The sequence below is a fragment of the Cupressus sempervirens genome, chromosome 5, assembly GCF_028749045.1.
Source record: "Cupressus sempervirens isolate cs-2001-9-10 chromosome 5, ASM2874904v1, whole genome shotgun sequence".
Taxonomy (NCBI): Eukaryota; Viridiplantae; Streptophyta; class Pinopsida; order Cupressales; family Cupressaceae; genus Cupressus; species Cupressus sempervirens.
Window position 1 is genome coordinate 622,655,312 of NC_143122.1, and position 17,725 is coordinate 622,673,036.

The window sequence follows — 17,725 nt, forward strand, 5'->3', positions numbered from 1 at the left end:
GGTGATAGGGGGTCTCCCTGCTTGAGACCTCTAGAAGGTTTAAAGAACTTAGAGGGGGCTCCATTAATCAGAACAGCAAGAGAGGAGATAGACACCAATTGAGAAATGAGTTTACACACTTTATCATCAAAACCAAAGGCTTGAAGGACCTTTCCAAGAAAGGACCAATCCACCCGATCATAGGCTTTTGAAAGATCCAGTTTGAGCAACATACCTTCCCACTTGGAAGCTTCTATAGAATGAATAACCTCATGAACCATCAGCACCAAGTCCAAGATTTGTCACCTAGGGACAAAGCCCGATTGGTGCTGTGAAATGATCAGATGCAAGATTTTAAGCATTCTTGAAGTGAGAACTTTAGGGATGATCTTGTAGAAAGAGTTGCACAAACTGATGGGCCTGAACTGGTCTAAAGAGTTAGCCCCTGGGGATTTAGGGATGAGAACCAAGAAGGTTGAATTAATCTTTTTAAGAATACTTCTAGCTCTAAAGAACTCCTGAACTGCCTTAACCACATCCCCCATGACCACCGGCTAGTACATTTGGAAGAAAAAGGTGGGAAACTCGTCTGGACCAGGTGATTTGTCACCAGGATGGGAGAAAAGGGCCTCTCTAACTTTTAGAGCATTAGGAATAGTATAGAGAAGTTTATTATGGTGGTGTTGAATAATCTGAGGAATACAAGAGATGATATCCTCTTGATCCACCTTGGAAAGCTGGGGGTCCACAGAGAGAAGAGAAGAGAAGAAGGAGACCGCTTCAGCTAAGATAACTAGATCTTCAGACAACAACACCTACCCCTTCTTGATTCCAGAGATCTTGTTGTTAGCCTTATGTTTTAGGGTGGAGAGATGAAAGAACTTCGTGTTCCAGTCTCCATCCTTAAGCCAAGAGATTCAAGATTTTTTCCTTCAGAACTTTTCCTCCCTGTTGATGATGTTATGAAGATCAAACAGGATCAACAACTCAGCCTCCTTATTACTCTCATTATATCCTTCCTTCTGTATACTATCTTGGATGATAGATAGATTGTCTGACAACTCCTCCTTGTCATGGAAAATATGGCCAAAGTTAGACTTGTTCCAAATTTTTACCATCCTCTTCACATTTCTAAGCTTTTTGGTGACTCTAAACATGGCAGAGCCATCAACACCAATCCCCCACCATCTTTTGACATTATCCAATAGGTCAGGGTGAGTGGTCCACATTTTCTCGAACCTAAAAGGGCAATTTCTCCTAGGCTCAAGAGGGGATACTGAAAGAGAAATGGGAGAGTGGTCAGAACCAACTCTAGGAAGTAGAGATAATCTATAACTAAAAGAGAGTAACCAATCTGGGGAGATTAAAGCTCTATCCAATCTGACCTGAATGCAGTCTTGACCAGCTCTCTTGTTAGACTAGGTAAAGGTACCCCCCAAGAGCTCCAAATCCATTAGGGCCAGGTCATTGATGAAATTGGACAGATCTTGCTTGCTTTCCCAATTCGGGGGAAATCCTCCCATGTTCTCCTTTTCCTCCAGCAGAGAGTTGAAATCTCCCAGGATAATGCCTTTTTTAATGTTACTAGCTTGCACCAACTTACCAACTTTGATCTAGTAATTTTTTCTATCTCTCTTGTTGTTGGGAGCATAAATGTTCACTAAAAACCAGCATTCATTAGTTTACAAATGTTGTACTCTATAGAAAATGATGTTATCCTCATCATACTCGGGCACAATATTGAAATGTATGTTATTGAATAATAGCAGCAGGCCTCCAGATGCTCCTTCTAAGTTTGAGGCAATTCCATTCATGTTACTGTTGAATCTAATATTTTCTAGATTTTCTTTCTTCATTTGTGTTTCCTGAATGAGAAATATATCAGGCCTATGATCCCTTATCATATTCCTTACAACTTCTTGCTTGTGGATTCCATTGAGTCCACAAATATTCCATGAGAGGATCTTCATGCTTTAATTGATGAGCAGGCTTCTAGGATGGTGTGCTACGTTCCATCCATGATGTTTCTTCTTGCTTCCTCCTTCCTAATTTCATATTTATTTTTCCTTCCCACCAAGTTGGTTTTATGACCAAGATCTTCCTTGGCCTTGCTTCTTGTTGAAGCAAGAGAGGCAGGAGAGGGCTCCCGGCTATTCTTCTTCTTTTTTCTTCTGACTTCAGTCTAGGGTGGCTCTTCTTCTTCTTTACATAAATCAAACAAAGCATCTAGCTTGGCCATTTGATCTGATGTTGAAGCAGAAAGCCTTTCTAAGATTCTATTCACTATTATAGGGGTTTCCCTACTAATTGGGTTTGTCGAGTTTTGAGACAATGGTTCCCCTTCCTTTTGTTCGTCCGTAGAGTTTGAGACAGAGGAAAGGTTCGGATCAACCTCCTCAGAACTCTCAGGGATTTGAGACTCCAAAATACTTGCCTCTTCAAGATTATCCTTGGATCCCTTCATTAGGGAAGGGTTGGTTTTGTCCTTAGTTGTCTCATTCCCTTCTCCTTTCGATGCTACCACTACAACCTGGAGGTCCCGGGGCTCAGCTTGGAGGTCAGGAATAGAAACATTAGCTTTTTCTTCAACCTCTCCATTTTTCTTGACTTGTGTTTCTTTCTTCTTCCAAGTCTTTTTGGGTACATGAGCAACTTTATTTCCACCATGAGGGTAGGCCTTTCCCCCCATTCCCTTTCCTTTGAATAGTGGGCAGAATCCAACCTTGTGGTCTACCTTCTTACAATGGAAGCATGCAAAAGGCACACTTTCATAGTCAATCTTTTGGATTCTTCTTCCCAATCAAGATTGGAATTCAATAACTTGAGGCATATCCTATCCTTCGGTCACTCCTACACATATCCTTGCATAGGTAAGTCTCTTCTTTGTTGTCATAATAGGATCTATGGAAAGAAGCTCTCCAAAAGACCTAGCAATGCCATCGAAGACGTCCTCATGCCAGTATTCCATGGGTAGTTCTAGGAGTCTAATCCATACTGGAGCCTGGGATAGGAAATCATTATTCAAGTCTAGATTGGAAGACCATTTTTGCAAGATTAAAGTAGATCTCCCCAGAGACCAGTTCCCTGGGCACAGGATTCTAGAAAAGTCTTTCGAGCAAGAAAACTCAAAATTCATGAAACCTTTTGCCATTGTTGTCACCTCTACATGCCCATTTAAATCCCATTTGTTTCTGGTAAAAGCCCTCACAACATCAATGTTGGGCCTTGGCCCTACAAATTTTCCCACCAAGGTATTCGCCATACTAAGGATATTGTGGTCTATAATTTCTTGAGGAACTTCCAGAGAAAAGATACCCTTCTCCTTGTCTAATTTATCAATGACTTTCAGGAATGTTGACTTACCTGATGGTTTGACTCCAAAAAGGTTCGACCAGCATCCCCAAGCCCCAAGTGGCCCACCACCCAAGTGAAGGGGAAGAATCTTCTCACCTGGGTGAGGCAACAACTCCCGTGGGTCCCCATCCTTTGAGGTGTCTGCATCATTCACCTCTGATTCTTGCCTTGCACTTGCAGATTGCCCCCCAACGCCCATGTTCTCTCGATTCCCACCTTACTACCGATTCCAACTCAGAGTGGCTTGTTGTTTCCAACTCAAAAAATTGAAAAATATATTTTCAAGTCAAAACTAGGGTTTACAATCTTACGATCAACTTAGAAGTCAAACCCTTCATAATGTCTTAGGTAGAGAAGAAATACTCTACAGTTTGATGATCCTTTCAAATCAAACCCTTATCACACTATTGTAAACCTTGAGAAAAGATTTTATGATTTTATGATACACTAGTTACTGTGACATTAGAGCTTCACTTTAAATCCTTTATGATCTTATGAGAGGTGGCTTATATTCACTAGCATAGCATCTAATGTTGCTTTCCTCCACCTTATGATCCTATGATCATGGTTTAGTTGACTATTTCATAACTTTAAAAATCATCCTTACCACCCCTATGAAGTTACAAGAAATTGTTACCCTTCTTCATCGTAGCATTGTCAGCATTAACTTTCACCTTTACAATCTCCTGATACACTACCTGTCGTAGCATCGTAACACTTTATCACCGCCCTTGAGATCTTATGAAACACTATTTATCATAAAATTGGAGAATGGGATCTGTCATATTACCATAAAACTTATGCAAAGACATTTTTGGTCGGCTTGATGTGGCATCCACCTTTTATGCACTATAGTTTTGACCAATCAAGATAGAACACATGTCATTTCTCTAACACTAAACTACCACCTTGATTTTTCATTTTTTACCTTACAATCTTACAATCATTATCCCCATACCATCATGAGCTTCAAATTCTTCTCCCCCAATCTTATGACTAGGGCCTTAGCATAACATTAGAAAATTTCACAAAGACTGTTACGATGCCTTGATCACTCCTTTATTGCATGATCAGCACTCCTTAGCTTCTTCCTTTTATTTTCACATTTCTATGATCTTATGATAATCTACTTATCATATGGTCATGATCCTTCTCTTATGCTTCTATGATCCCATGATCAATTGTTTATCATAACATCACACACCATGGTCTAAAAAACCTTTTCATCAAACTTACGATGGCACGACACAAAGGAATCATAAGATTACGGATCTAATCCTTTACACTTGTGATATTACGACCATAACATATCATATAATTAGGAGATTTAAATTTTAATCCTATGATCACTTGCCAACCCCTTTGATTATAAGATCGTAAGAGATAATTCAAAAATACAAAAAATCTCCTACTTAGAAAATAAGACCTAGGGTAAGGACCAGATTGTGAATTTTTATGAAATTTTTTGTGAGAGAGTAAATGAAAATAGAATCCTAGGGTATTACTTCATTAGACTAGGGAAAAAATACCATGTTAGGGGCATCCTTTGAAAATAACACTAAATAAAACATGAACCGTAATCAACACAACACTCTTTCTAAAACATTCTCACCATAAAATTTGAAAATTTAGCTTAGTGAAAATAAGGGCTACTAGTGACTTCATTTGGGGATGATGGATAACCTATATCCATGTAAGAATTTAGATTCTCTAGACCACATTCTTGACAACCTGAGACAACTTCCTTAGACTATACAAAAATATATACATATATGCAGGGACTATAGACATATGCACATATATTTAAATAAATGTACAAAGGTATATAAACCCTAACTACTATTCATAGCACATAAAATACCTTCAAAAAAAGTATTTCTCCAAGAATTGTCCATGAACTAGTAATTCAAAAAAATTCCCTAATAATTCTTTGATGAAATATGAATCTTTACCCCAAGTAGAATCAACTAGATAGGGACCAAGCCAGATAGGATCAAATTTTCCATGTTTACCTTTATCTTCTAGCCTTTCTTTCTACGTCAAAATAAGATCATATGGTTGAAACTTTCTCTACACTACCTTTCTGTCATATAGATGTTTTTTTTTACAACTATAATTTTACATTCCTTGCAGAGGCTTCTTTCCTTGCTTCAATCAATCCAACCAATTCATCCACCTTTCTTGCATATCATCAAAGATATCTTCATCATACATTTGGATGTAATTATACAATCCTATGAGGTTTTTTTGAGGCATTCTAGCCTAGATTCCATACACAAGATCAAAAGGTGAAACACCTATTGCCTTCTTTACTATCACTCTATCAACCCAAACTACCAAATGCAACTTAGAGTCCCATGCCTTCCTATTATCATCCAAAGTTCTCTTTATGACTTTCAATAGACTCTTGTTTATGGATTCAGCCTATTCATTCCCTTGTGGATGATAAGGTGATGAAATAGGCCTAGTAATTCCATATTTGTCACAAAAATTGGTAGGTTCATCAGACCTAAAACACATAGAATTATCAGTTACTATTCTCTTAGGACACCCAAACCTTGTAATGATATTATTTAGAAGGAAATCATTCACTGCCTTACTAGTATCTTTTCTTGTAGGGATAGCTTCTACCCATTTGGTAAAGTAATCAATTGCAACTAATATCCATGAGTAGCCACTACTGGACTTGGGTGATATTTCACTTGTAAAATTCATTCCCCATTGTTGAAAGGGTGCCTAGACCTCGACTAATTTCAAAGGAGTGTTCCTAGAAAACTTTAAGCAAATCTTTGGTAGGGGTCACAATTTCTAACTAGGATTTAGGTATCCTTAAATAGGCTAGGCCACCAAAATCCTTCCCTCATGATCTTTTGGGCAGTAATCTTTGCCATGCAATGCCCACCACATACCCCTCAATGCATCTCATTTAATACTCTTTCTAATTCTTCTTGATTTATGCACTTCAAAAGTATGCCTTCAAAATTTCTCCACCATAAACTTCCACTGAGAATAATGTATCTGACTAAGTCTGACATTATAGTTCTCTTTTCATTGTCAATTATATGGGGTGGAGCTTGCATATGCTATAGATAGTAGATCACATCTTTGTACCAGTCACATTGATCCATATCACATGAATCAAAACCAAGGTCTTCATCTACAGCATTTATTTTATTAGCATCTAGATTTCATTGGGCCATTAATTTAGCTAATCATTGACCTCTTTCTAACTTTGTGATCTAGATATCTATATTGAATTATTTTATTCTATTGATCCATTTGCACCATCTACTAGACACATCGTGTTGAGAGAAAATGTCCTTAACTAATGCACTATGTACAAAGGCGATAATATTGGCACCAACTAGGTAGCACCTAAAATCCTTGATAGCTTTAACAAGTGCATATTATTGTTTCTCATTGATTTCATACTTAAGTTCTATAAGCTGAAGAGATTTGCTAAAAATGGAATAGGTTGTTCATGTCCATCTTGATTTTTTTGTAATAGGATTGTAGCTATAGTGTGAAAGGATGCAAAAGAAAAAATATGCATAGGCTTTCCATAATTAGACATCCTAAGATCTGGTGCATTTTAATTTCATTCTTTATTTCTTGGAAAGCAACAATAGATTCACCTTCCCATTTTATAGTTGCTCCCTTCTTGAGCATTTTTGAGATTGGTTTTCTAATCTCAGCAAAGTTTGTCACAATTCTCCTTAAGAAATTTACTTGTCTAAAGAAAGATTCTATACCTTTGGCATTCTTGGGCCTTGGTACCTTATCAATTGTTGCTACTCTCTTAGGTTCAATCTTAACCCCCTCTTTGGACACTATATGACCCAACAACTTCCCTTTTGTCACCCCAAAAGTGTCTTTGGGTTTAAAGAGACTCCATATTCTAAGGCTTTGATAAAAATCTTTTCTAAATGTTTGCAATGATCTATAGCCCTCTCTAAATATGCAGTTAATCCATCTTGACATACAACCATAAACTTACCAATATACTCATCAAAAGCTACATCCATGGCCCTCTGAAATGTTTCCCCTGCATTGATTAAACCAAAAGCCATTCTTACATACACATATGTTCCCCAAGGAGTAGTAAAATTTGTCTTGAATTGTTCCTTCTCATCAATAAGGACTTTTTTGTATCCTGAGAAATAACTTTCTGCAACATAGGATCCATATTAGGAAATCCATAATTATTCTTCAAAGATGTGATATTCAAATTTCTAAAATCAATGCAAAACCTAATATCACCATTCTTTTTTCTAACTGGCACCAAGTTGAACACCCATGAAGAATGCCTAATTGGAATTATTATCCCCCCATCCCTAAGCTTCATAAGTTCCTCTTGCATCTACAGGGCTAAGGTGGGATTCATGAGTCTCTACTTTTGTCTAAAAGGTTTAACATCTCCCTTGAGAGGTATTACATGTTGGAAAAAATATTTCCTATAAGCTTTAAGGTTATCATATGACCATGCAAAAACATGTCTAAATCTTCTTAATAGATTTATCAAAGTTTTTCTAATGTTAGGGTCCAGGGTTTTTCCAATGTATACCTTTTTGAGAGCTTCATCAATGCCTAGAATAACTTCTTCGAGCTCCTGTGGCTTCTGATTTCTGACCTCTAACTGCACTCTATCTTTATTATCAAAGACATTCTCCAAGACAACCAATCCCTTAGGTATCTTATTTTTCTTTAACTGTAAGATCTCTTGACCAAATATTTTCTCCTTTCCATATGTTGTTTCAATCCAAGCATGGCAGTCCATTTCTTGGCCATGATACTTGTCTTCATTTAGGAGGAAATTCAAAATGTCCTTATCATCTCCAAAAACTTGCCAAATTTCCACATTGTTAGGAATAGATGGCCTATTTTTTATTTCAATTTCAAACACACCAACAAATGATATGTTTTCTACCTTAATGGCTATATTAGCCAATAGATCATCCATCTAGTTATTATTTCTATCCCTCTAGGAAATGCCAAAGGCATCAAATGATTCTATCTGATCCCAAACAACATTCCTATACTATTTTAGCCTTTTGTTCTTGGAGGCATACATCTTCTTGACCTGAGACAGTATTAGTTCAGAGTCACCAATAACATGCAGCCTTTTGATTTCATGTCCAGCTGCAACTTTTAATCCTAGTAGTAGTGCCTCATATTTTGCAATATTTTTTGTGCATGAGAAGTTTAAAGTAAATGAATAACTGAATGTATTCTTTTCTTGAGATATAAACACAACTCTAGCACCTGATCCCTCTTTAGAATTGGCACCATTAAAAAACATGGTCCAAAAACCTTGGAATTATGCACAATTGGTTACCTCTTGGTTTTTATGTGGGGTAATTTTCTCAATTTCATGAATAACAAGTTCAGATCTAAAAGAATTTACCCCAATATCCAAAAAATGTGTAACATCTTTATATATATTCTCTTCAAATATATATGTAACCCTTATTTCTTTTTCAACTTTGATAGCCCTTTCCCTTATATGGAACATAGCATATGATAAGTTGCACTGCAAGCTACCTCCCATTGTAGCACTTCACTTCCTAGAGAGAAACATTCCATAATGGGGAGGAATATCAACCACAAGGACAATCATAAATAGCTCTACATTAGGGTAAGTAGCATATTTAAAAGGTAAGGCATTAATAGTACATATGACAGGTACTTCTCTAGAATCCATTGCTCTATATCTACCCTATTTGGTATCTACCTCTAAACCAAGGGCCTACATAACCTTAAAAGGCATAATATTGTTAGATGTATTAGAGTCAATCATACAATTCCTCAGAGTTCTACCATTTATAACCAGATTGAGGAAAAAAGGAACAATATCTTGTAGATAGGATATAGATGAATTGTCTAAATACATATGTGGTACTTGGGATATAATTCCCTTTTCCTCTTTATATTTTACTATAATTGATGTGTTGGATGATAAGCCTATTGGTTCTCGTGTGACAACATTATTATTTCCTATCCCCTCCAACCAAGATAAAGCCTTATTTTTGTGTTCCTCTATCCTAAACATTTTTGATAAAGGGACTTTGACATTAATTTTTTATAACATTGAAATCATGTCATTAGGATCATAATTGGTAGGCCTAATAGAAATACCTATGGTTGCAAGCATTTGAATAGTAGGAATCTTCTTTGGCTTGAAGATATTAGAATCTGATTTCTTTTCTTGTACACTTGCTTTGATAGTTTCAATTCCTTGAAACTACACCTTTTTCTTTGGCTCTTACTTCTTGCTTTTATTATCCTTGAGCTTGGAAGTCTTAGGACTGTCCTTGTTTTCATTTTTGATCTTTTTAGATGTGTCTTTGATAAAGATACCAACTGGCTTAGTTGGAACACTGTTAATAGTCCTACTTCTTAGATTATAGGTAGTTTATGAAATCTCTTCATTGGAAGGCTTTCTAAAATTTATATGATCTACCTCTGTCAATGTGTTGCATATTATGCTTTTGTCCTAGTCTTCACTATCAAATAAAACCTATTGATGATGCATTTGATATACATTTCTCTGGTCTACAACATCAATCTTAGATTCCTCTATGCCAAACTCCTCATTATTGTCACAAAGGTTAATCATATTTCATGTCACATCCTCATGATTTTCTTCTTCCTCTCCCTCTTCATTTTGTGTCTGTTGATTTGCAGAAAAAGTTCAAGTCACTACACAATAATCAAGGGAATGAGGGGATTGACAAACAATACACCAAAGCATCTCTTTTGCCATTTTTACAAAATTCCTTTGCAAAGGATTTGGTATTACCTTTTCTCTATTTCCCTAAGTGGGATTATGGATTGGTTTACCATCCTTCCATTGGGTGGTATAAGGATAGTTTTGCATCCTAGGTTGCCTATTAAAATTATTGTTGAAAGGGGTTTTCTTAGCAATATTTGGCTTGTTTTCTTGGTAAGTTGGTGGATTCACTTTTTTTAATAGATTTAAAACTTGCCCCATTATATCTTTCTCAGGCTTCTTACCTATAGTAGGCTTTCCACATTCTTTCTTATTTCTAGGATTGAAAAATTTAGGGTAATCTCTTCTTCCCATCTTACCAAAGGCCTTTATATTATTTTCTATGTTTACAGCTATCTTATAAGCCTCCCTTAGTTTCAAGATCCTTATCCCTAAGACTGTAAGCCATTTTACAATCAAAAGCATTAAAATAGGTTGTGACTCAGTTGCACCCTACTTTATGTTGTTGAACTCATTCAACACAAAGCTGGCATTGGTGTTGTCACCATATTGCTCTTTGAAAAAAATTCTAAGTCACTCCAAGAGGCTACATTGTCATCTAATAATCTTCTAAACCAATCTCTGGCATCCTTTGTTAGTGAATGAACAAAAAGCTTCATCACCACATCTTCATGTTCCACCTCATAGTCATTGAGCATATCAATGAACTTCTTGGGGTGTTCCTCACCAGTGATGGCATTATTTCTAGAGAATTTTATGAATTTGTCTCTAAGGTCATTGGAGATGGGATTTGGAAAACTAGGAATGCCTATGAAGGATATTTGTTTGTATTTTTTCATATAAATCAATTTCCTTTGGAAACCTACAAAACTTGAGGTACTTGCTTTAGTAGCTTACTTTTGGATAGGAATTTGAGTCTACTAGATTTATTGAATAATAGGGAACTAGCTAGTAGCAACAAAAGTTGAGCCAAGGGCTGATTGTGAAGAGCTTTGGCCTATTATCAAAGGTCCAGTAGTAGGGATAAAAGGGGTGACTTGTGAGTATTAGTCTGGTTGAAAAGCTAGGGTAGAGTTAGATTTGATAAATTGGATCTTTCTCTTAGTCTTAGCTACCTGAGCTTCATTTTCTATTTTCTCAAGTTCCTTTGTCAAATCTTCCTTTTCCTTTCTAGGCTTTTCCAAGTCTAGATCAAGCTTTGACATGACAAGGCTAGTTGGCTTATTAGAAAGAACTTGGGGCTCATTGATTTTTACTCCCACAATCTTTTGATTTATTTTGTTAGGGTCTTTCATAGTCAAATCTATAATTTTAGGTTCAATGGGTTTATAAGGTTGAACTTGTGAAATAACAGGACCCTCCTTCTCTTTAAGAAGGAACTCCTCCTCTTGGATTTTAGATTTTAAGCCCTCCATATCTTTAAATATATCAGAATGTAGCTTAGAATATTTCTCCTCTAATCTCTTATTTTGCTCTTGTAGGGAAGTCATTCTTCTAAGAAGGTTGTCTCTCTCAATGAGAGTTATCAAAGTGATTTGTTCTTTCTCCTTTTCCAAATGAATGTATTTGGCTTCCTCCTCTACAACTCTCATACTAAGAAGGATTGGTTTAGGAAATAAATCCTCATGGTTTGAAGTAGTGGCTTTTGAATCCATTGGGTCATCTAGATCTATAGGGTTAACCACATATGGTCTTTGTCTAGGACTGAAACTTTGATGCAAGAGCATCCTGGGTTGCCTTATTATCCTGCTCATCTTTGTTCATTTTGCATATTGGAGCTGAGTGCCAATGGTTTCCATTTTTCTATTGCTCCCAAGTTGTTTAGTGGATATTGAGTTACTATAGCTCTAGTGGATGTTGAGTTACTATAGCTCTAATGGATGTTGAGTTATTGTAGCTATAATGGATGACAAGTTATTGTAGCTCTAGTAGATGTTGAGTTACTACAGCTCTAATGGATGTCAAGTTATTATAGCTTTAGTGGATGTCAAGTTACTATAGCTCTAGTGGATGCCAAGTTATTGTAGCTCTAGTGGATGTCGAGTTACTATAGCAATCTAGTATTGACAAAGTGTTCCTTCATGTATCGAGTGAATCTATTAGTATCGAGTGCCAATAGTTGTCTTGGTCCTTCTTTGACTGAGTTGTCTGTGTCTAGTTCCAATTTAGGCTGACCTTGCATGTACTTAATTTTAATATTGGTAGCTAATATTTGGTGTGAGTCAACTTGTGGTTGTACATGCATTTAATGTAAGGTTTAATTTTTTGATAGGTCACTTTTTTGTCATACAAGTATTTAAGGAGGTCTAGGATTGAATTTTAGATAAGGAAGAGGATTTTGAAAGTGGGGAGCATATGTGTTTAGAAATCTAAATTGAAGTTGGATCATGGATTTGAATATATTTTGTATCTAACTGTAACCCAGAAGGCCTCACAGCTGGGCATGTATGATGATTATTTGATGAATCAATAAAAGTGTTTTACTCTTCTTTCTCCTTTGGTTGTTGATCTTTTTGTTGTGTTTCTGTTATCTTAACTCTTGCCTAGTAGTTTGGATAGCTGGGTGTGCCTTTGGCCCTAGTTATTCATCCCAAAAGTTTTTTTCTCTTCTTCCCCCTTTGGTTGTTTCTCTTTGTGTTATGTTTCTGATGTGTTAACTCTTGCATAGTGGTTTGGATAGCTGGGTGTGCCTTTGGCCCTAGTTCTTCATCCCTCCCTATGTTAAACTTACCCCCATATTTTCCCTAAATACCCAAATGTGGTTCATTTCATTCACCAAATTTAGTCTACCAGGCACATCCCCTATAGAAGACACTTTTTTATCCTAATAAGCTCTCTCTTATTGAAAAGGGGTGGTGAAAGTCTCTCCTAGTAACATAGTATCTTCTAATTCAAAAAATTTGGAGGATGATTCCCTTTCTACCAAAGGGTGGTATTGTGATTGGACTAACATCCTACCTTTGGGGATCCACATAGGATTAGAATCATCTTTCTTTATTTTTTGGTTCTTTCTACCCCCAAGAGGTAATTTGGTGTATAATGGTATTTTTGAGTGGTCCTTTGTAAAAGCACATGTATTTTTCTTGCTATCATCCATTGGTTAGGATTTCTTCTAATATTTATAGCACTAGCTACAAAACTTTAGACATGAGTCACCACCCTACAAAAGGAAAGTATTTTAAATAATTACTTTTGAGACTAAAAAATAACATGGGAAAGTTGTTTACAATGGATCTGAGATAGAGCCAAAATAAGAAACCTTTAACTTTACACACCAAGTAATTCTCTAGAGATTGTAGTACTTATGACAATATTTCTTATACACTCCCCAGTAGAGTCACCATTTTGTTAGAGTTATTTTTGACAAGAAATGCACTAGGCCAATATGGGCCTAATACCTAGAAGCATAAGACAAGGACAAGCCTAAATATTAGCTAAATCCTATACTCAATAGGTTTAAATCTTAGTTATGGACCAATTTCAACAGAGTCATTAGGAATCCCTTCACTTTAGGCTCTATAGTGCCAAGGTGGGAAAACCTTAGGGATTGATATGACTACTTCTAAGATATTATACTCTTCAAAACTATCCCTTATAGCAAAAAGTGGTCAATGTTCTTCTATGATTCACCAATAACTTCCTTATCATAGTAGCTAACTATAACTAAGAAGATATTGCAACCAAGTAATGACTAGAAGTTTTAGTTCTCATTACATAAAAAGGTAAATTGATTGTTTGATTTTTATATGTTCTTTGCAACTATATGAATCATCAACTTTTGACTAAAATTAAGTGACCATTGCCTTATCCATTGTTATATAGAGTCAAAATCAGCAACTTAAACCTATTTAATTAACTTGTATTTAAATTTTTTAGTAGTGAGCTCTAAATTTCATTATTAACATATCCTTCTCATAAACCCTAAACCCTATCACTTACAAAAATCAATTACTTAATTCTTTGAATTAATAGTGATTAGTAAGAGACACACAATTCATCTAAATTGAACTAAACAAAAAGAAACTTGTTTATTTTAATCTCAAGATCATTGGATATATAAGGAAGGAAAAAAAACTCAAAGACACAGATATGCAGGATTTCCCTTTTGTATTTATTTCCTCTTAACATGAATACAATGCTGATAAAACTCAAAGTACAACATAGAAATTGACAACTAATATTTGGTATTCACTATATTCTCAAAAGTCAAGACATAAACAAAAAAGATACACAAAATATTCTCATATGCTAGATCCAAAATCAAGAAGGTAGTTGAAAAGTCAGTAGGTTGTACTTTATTGTAGCAACTTTAACTTTAATCCACTTTGTCTTCTTCTTCTCTTTGTTTCCTCAAAAGTCTTAAAATTTGAAAGAACTATTTAAGATAGATTTATCCTTCTAATGAACTATTTATTGTATCTGATATTATCCCTAATCTCTCATTGCCTTTAATCTCAATTATTTCTCAGTTGCTTCCTAATGGTAAAGCCTTTATTTCTCCCATCACTTCCCAAACATAGTTCTCTTGCTTGGTGGGCCACTTTGTGGTTTTAACCTCTTCTAGGTCCTTCATAGATTTTTTTCACCTGGCATCTGGTATGGATTTAGTCTCCACTATGAATTTATTCTAGTCTATTTCAGCTCTAAACAAGGAGTCAATCAAAATATTGGAAGGGGCATCATTGTTGTCTTCAAAAATTACCACTGTGGTCTCTTGAGTCAATATTGCACTAAATGAATGAGACAATTCTTTCCATTCCTTCAATGTGTTGCTATTATCCAAAATTGGTGGTATGCAAGGCTCAATTCCTTGAGATAGTACTTTCATATTCCCTTGTATAATTTTTAATTTTCTAGTGAAGAAACCAATGAAGTCTTTTACTAGTCTCCAGACTCTCCTTCACTATGATTATCTTATCAAGAAAATTAGGCTTGTTAGCCATCAACATAATAAGGCTTTCTAAGAACTGAGTATATGGACCTTGTAGATTAAATGTGGGTGATAGCCATGAAAGTGCTTCATCTCAAAATTGCTTAGCATCTTGTAAAGAAACATAGAATGTATGAGCTTGTTGTGATATATTCTTTAGAGTTTCAACCCTATGGTCAATCATACACCTAAGGATAGATGTCTTTACCTCATCTCCTTGTAAACTTAATGGAGCAACAATACTCATTCTCCTAGGCTTTGTTGTATCCTCTACCTCTAGCTCTTCTATTTGTGTTGGGGTCTCTGTTGTGACCTTAGGTGGTTTCTCTTGATTTTCTTTTTCTTTTCTCTATTTTGCAGTAGTCACTTTCATTGCATTGGATAGTTTCTCTCTCAAAGATGCAACCTCATTTAGTTTCTCTCTAGGAGATGCAAATTCTACTTCCAAACTATTGACCTTGGCCTCAAGTTCTTCAATCTTCTCTTTGTAAACATGGCTCTTCCTAAGCTCATCCTAATAGAGCTTCCTTAAATCAATGTAATCATGTGTAGACTTTGTAATTCTTGTTTATATCTCCTCTACCTTGGCCTCATTCATGAATGACAAATGCTTCAAGACCTTTGAGATTTATGTACCTAAAGTACCTTGCATATTCCATACAACCATGTTACCCTATTTGGTGCTCTGCACATCCATTAGCTTAGGTTTGTTTGATGAAGGAGACATGCTACCATAGTTTTGGTGTCAATGTTGAATCTTGATCCTCTCTACAGTCCATCAACACCATATGCCTCATATGAGATGGCATTTTCTTGCCTTCTAATCTGATCAAGCATAAATTCTTGCTCTAAATCCTACCTAGTTATGAACAAAATTCCACTCCCTTGCACAAAATATCTCACCTCCTCCAAAGTCGTGACTTCACTCTCAATATCATAGGCTTGTAATTTCTCAATGAGTTCCAAGTTTTATTTAGTTGATTCTCCTAGTTTCATCTTGAGCACAAACTCACTTTGTTTTACTTTGTACAAAAAGCTTTTTAACTCTCTTGACTTGATGAACTCATCATCCTTTATAAAATTTTGGGCTTGGATGATCCTATCATCCAACCTTGTTGCAGATAGTTCTCAATTAGTGAGTGTGTTCTCAACTGCCATGTCCTGATCTTGTATATAGCTCTATCTCAAGTCAGCAAAGTATTGAGTTTTACCAGGTAGTATTTACAATGTCCTCTATTTAACTTCTATAGGGATATGGACAAATTTTTGCCTCTTATTCCCCTTGATGACCCATGATACCTTAGTGAACTTTTCTTCTTCTTCTTCTAGAGTTACATCATGTTCAAGTCTATCAGGATATACCCTCTCTTCTTCCCCTACAAGTCCCTCTGGCATTTGGGCCATAATTTCAGTATGGTCTGTGACCATCTTCCTAATCCTATGAGGATAGGGGACATCCATATAAATTCTCTTGAAAATTGGATCTACTCTCTTCATCTTCCTCTCTACCCTCAAAACATCATCAAGTTTGGCCAGTTTTTCTACTACCTCCTCCTCTACAACAATATTGTGGAAAGCATCCTCCCAATTATGGTCTAATCTTTTGCTTTCTAGGAGTAGAGCTGGCCTCAAAAGACACTTTAAGATCTTAGGTACCCTAAAGTAACCTAGGACTAGTATTTTCATTATGACAGCACTAAAATTGTTGGAAAAAAATACAAAATTAGAAAAGTGATATGAACTATCATACCTGTGTCCACAGTTGAATTGGAAACTCTCCATTAGTATAAGAGATGTGATCAATAAAATTAGGTCTTATGTAACCCATGTTCTTGTATAGGATCAGGTGCATCAATAGTGAGCAATGATGGAATTTGAAATCATTCATCTCTCCACTCTGAGCTAGTGCAATGTTTTCCTTCATCATCTCCAGAATATACTCAACATAATCATATTCCCCTTCATGGTATGTGTCGTGTACATCCCTGGCTATGATAAACTTTTCTCCATACACCATATCTATTCCATCCTTTCTAACCACCTTATGGATGCCATACACCATTTTTACAAAATAATTCTTAAATTTATCCAAAGGCATCATTTTTTTCCACTTTCTTAGGGTAATCACCCATAGTCTTTAAGTCCATAAGAATATGTTGTCACGTAGACTTCCCTATATAGGCTTTTTCATTTCTCTCAAACTTCCTCTATAGATCCTCCAAGTCTATAGGTTATCCCATGGTACCATCCAGTCCAAATGCTTCAATGAATAAGGCACAGTCTAGTGTACATAGAATAGTTCCATCTCTCCTAAGGAATTATTTTTAGCCAAATTTTATGACTTGATTAGGGCATTCACCAAATCAACATCAATGAAAACCTTTAGAATGATTAATTTTTCCAAGTTCTTCTTCCATGGATTGCACATAGGGATCTTCTTCTCTCTGTTGTGGTTAAAGTATTTAAAAAGTTCATAGCCCATAACTCTAGGACATGTAACATCTCTATATAGAACATATGGATCCACAAAAGCATGATCATCTACAACATTAGCATTTGAGGATCACAGGAAAATTTTAATCCATTCCTCAACAAACCTATTATGTTTCTTTTGTCTTGGTTTTCCTCCCTTAGAAGTGGAGGTCTTTGTAATTTCAATGTTTGTCGCCTAAATCTCTTCAACCTCTTTGTTAGACATTCTAACTATATGCTGGAAAACACTAGGAAAAACT